Source organism: Octopus bimaculoides, chromosome 1 (genome assembly GCF_001194135.2).
Source record: "Octopus bimaculoides isolate UCB-OBI-ISO-001 chromosome 1, ASM119413v2, whole genome shotgun sequence".
Taxonomy (NCBI): Eukaryota; Metazoa; Mollusca; class Cephalopoda; order Octopoda; family Octopodidae; genus Octopus; species Octopus bimaculoides.
Window position 1 is genome coordinate 16,627,817 of NC_068981.1, and position 3,573 is coordinate 16,631,389.

Consider the following 3,573-nt stretch of genomic DNA (forward strand, 5'->3'; position numbering starts at 1 on the left):
ATATATATATATATATATATATATATATATATACGGTGACTGTACGCTTATATATTCGTATATGCACATAAGTACTTCTATGTATGTGCGTGTACATTGAAGGCATCGCTACGTTAGCTCAAGAGGACTTGTCAAGATGAGACTGTAAAAACCTATTAATTATTTCCAATTGGTTTTTCATCACTCCGAATAAATTAATTATATTCCTTTAAACTCTTACTTTTTAAACACCTTCTGCTGAGGTTAGTCAGCATAGAAATATACAGACACACATACATACGAAAATACATTCACATGTACATATATAAACAAGTAAGCGAGAGAGAGAGTGAGAGAGAATGGGGAGGGTAAGATAGATAGGTAGGTCTGTATTTTCTCTATGTAAGTATAAATTCCCTTATCTATCTCTGTATATGCCTCCCTATCGCATCCTCGCCGCTCGCATGCTCTCTCTGTCCCTCTCTCTTTTTTTCTGTCTCTCTATACACACTCACACACATACCACGCGAAAAAGAAAGAACGATCTAGATAGATAGATAGATAGATAGATAGATAGATAGATAGATAGATAGATAGATAGATAGATAGATAGATAGATAGATAGATAGACAGATAGATAGTTAGATAGACACAGACTTATAGAGAAGTAGACAAAGAGACGAACGGATAGACAGACAGACAGACAAACAGACAGACAAATGGAAAGATAAAGATACGGAAATTGATTGGTATGACGATAGTAGTTTTGTAATTAAAATGAAACTTTGAGACTATGGCAGAAGAAGAGCATAAATATTCTTTTACATATAAAGTAAGAAATACATACGCTAATATCGAAGAGTGAGAATGAGTGCGCAACACCGAATTGGTGGATAAATATTCTGTATACGTGGGTTAACAAGTTTACCATTGGTTTCATGCTGAGAATTCTCAGCAATTATCAATCTTACCACATGGAACACTGGTACTGATCTCCTGTACCAACGACCCATGCAACAGTCCTGATGGTTGTTGAGAAGTCCCGGCATGAAACCAACGGTAGCCTCATAAATAAAGCGAGTGTGTGTGTGTGTGTGTGTGTGTGTAAATGCATTTGTGTGTTTGTGTGTCTGTGTGTAATGGGTTTTAGCATCACAATAGTGATAGCTGGATTTATTTAAGCAAAAATATGTTCAGCACCATGGAATGAAGGAAATGTATTTATTCAAAGATGAGTTTGTGGCAAGCAACTTTGAATTGCTCATGTTTTATCCTCAGATTCTGGTATGAATATTTACACAAACACACACACACACACACACACATAATGGTTCAAGTTTTGGGTCCATGGTCGTAAATTCTGGCTTTGTGTTCTTAACCGGACCTGGCATATTGCACATGAGAAAGAGACTTCATTACACGCTACCTACCCAGTTGGACTACAAACAAGCGCCGCCTCAACATTTTACCTCGGAAGATGTGAGACGTATGAATGAGTCGGACGCTCTCAACACTCTGCCAGGCAGAATTTTGATGCAGCTGTACATTGTCTTCATTCTTACCACAACCAGATGACTCAGGGAGAGGAGCTAATACAGATATCAGATAAATATCAGGAGTCTTTATCGTCACGAATATTGCATTTCCCACTCTGTAATTATTGCCGCTGTTGTTTGTAAAGGACGAACACAGTTTACGTTTATATGGAATGATAAACTCTTCTGTTAAATGTTCGCGGATGTTGTCCATTACTTCTGGTTGCAGCCCAATAAACACATTTTCATTCATCAAATCAACCACTCATCACTTCAGACAAGGCAACAAACACAATCGTGACATTGGTGATCCCGACGTGACCGGTTTCCAAACGTTCCGGTTTCGAATCAATACGATAGTTTATAGAAGGAAAGCATATTACTGCAAATTGTGGTTTAATAGAAAGTTATAGTGTACTGTTACGTGGTGATAAGATAAACAAAAAGCTACTCCATCTGGTGAGAAATAAACGTTATTTGATAAACACAATATATGTTTTATGTGATATTATAGATCTAAGAACTCTAACTCACTGCTGAACTCTAGATCCGAAATTTTCAGCGGTTGTAAGCATATGCCTAAGTTCCTGTTGACTAATTGGAAGGTATACTCCTCATCGAATTGAATCACTGAACTATAGATTCTAAGCCACGATCTTTTCAGCCTTATAATTTATGGTCTAAGGGGATTAACTTTTATCACCCTTTTTCTTCGGTTTGATTTCCTTTTTTTTTTTCTGTTTTCTTGTTGTACAACCTTCACCCTTCTACAAATACTTCCTCTCGCCTTTTCCCACTATTTCTCTCGTCCCATTTTTAGTTCGTTATGCCATGTGGGCAGTGTCTGATGATTGCGCTGGAACATTAGACGTGTTATAAAATACTGTTTGGCATTATCTCGGCACATGAAGCTAATAGTAACAACAAAGACATGTATTGCGTTTATTTAGTAATTCATTCCTATTAAATACGATATATTCCTATTACTTATGATACACAGATTCTTATTCTAATCTAATACTGGTTCTGTTGCATAAACGGATATTTATCTACCTATGAGGCTAATTGCAACACCGGTGATTTTTCAATCATTGCTCCCCTTTATCCATAGCGACGTACTTTTACATTAGCATGCAGCTGGTAATAGGAAGCAGAAATGTGCATCAAACATTCTTGCCCACGCTGCCGCAAGCTTTTTTACCTGTTACTGATATATGTTTTGTTTTATAACAAGGTAGTCTAGAAGATGTATTATATCCAGACGAACACAGAAATAAAGTTGCTTTCTTTGCGAGGTAATTATATTGAGAATGATACTTGCCGCTAAGCACTGCACACATATTATTCTCCCCTTGTTTCTCTCTTTGTTTCTTTCTGTTTGTTTTCTACACCACCTGTCTTCGTCTGTTGTTGTTTGTGAGTTCTGCCTATATATATATATATATATATATATATATATATATGTGTGTGTGTGTGTGTGTGTACGTGGGTGTGTGTGTTTGGTAAGGTGGGGGTGCATGAGTGTAAAAAAATGCCAAAAACATTACAATTGGGATCCAATGTCCTTCGTTGGTACTCCCACAAATTTCGATGTTACTGTCAACCTTTCCCTTCTGTAGAGTGAAGCGATATTCTGCTTGCATTTGCTGCTAACGTTCAAAGTCTATTTTGATGTATAATCACAGATATAAATTTCATATTCATGAACGTATACGTTATAGATGTATAAATCCGGCACATTTACGAACGTCTATTTTACGTGAAAAAGAAAGATAATGAACAACCTTAAACTATATTAGAATCTACCTGGATTCTCCTCAGACGTGTCTACATCTATTTGACCAATTCCAGAGAAAAGAACAGCTATTATCTTTATATTCTCAACACAGCAACTCCAGAAAATTGGAACTACTAGTTTGCATAGCATACGTGTTAACACTTTATTGAATATGAAGGGCCTGTCAATTTATATATAGATATGTGTGTGTTCGCATGCACGTTCACATGTACTTAAATTCATGTATGTGCACATATATATATATATATATATATATATATA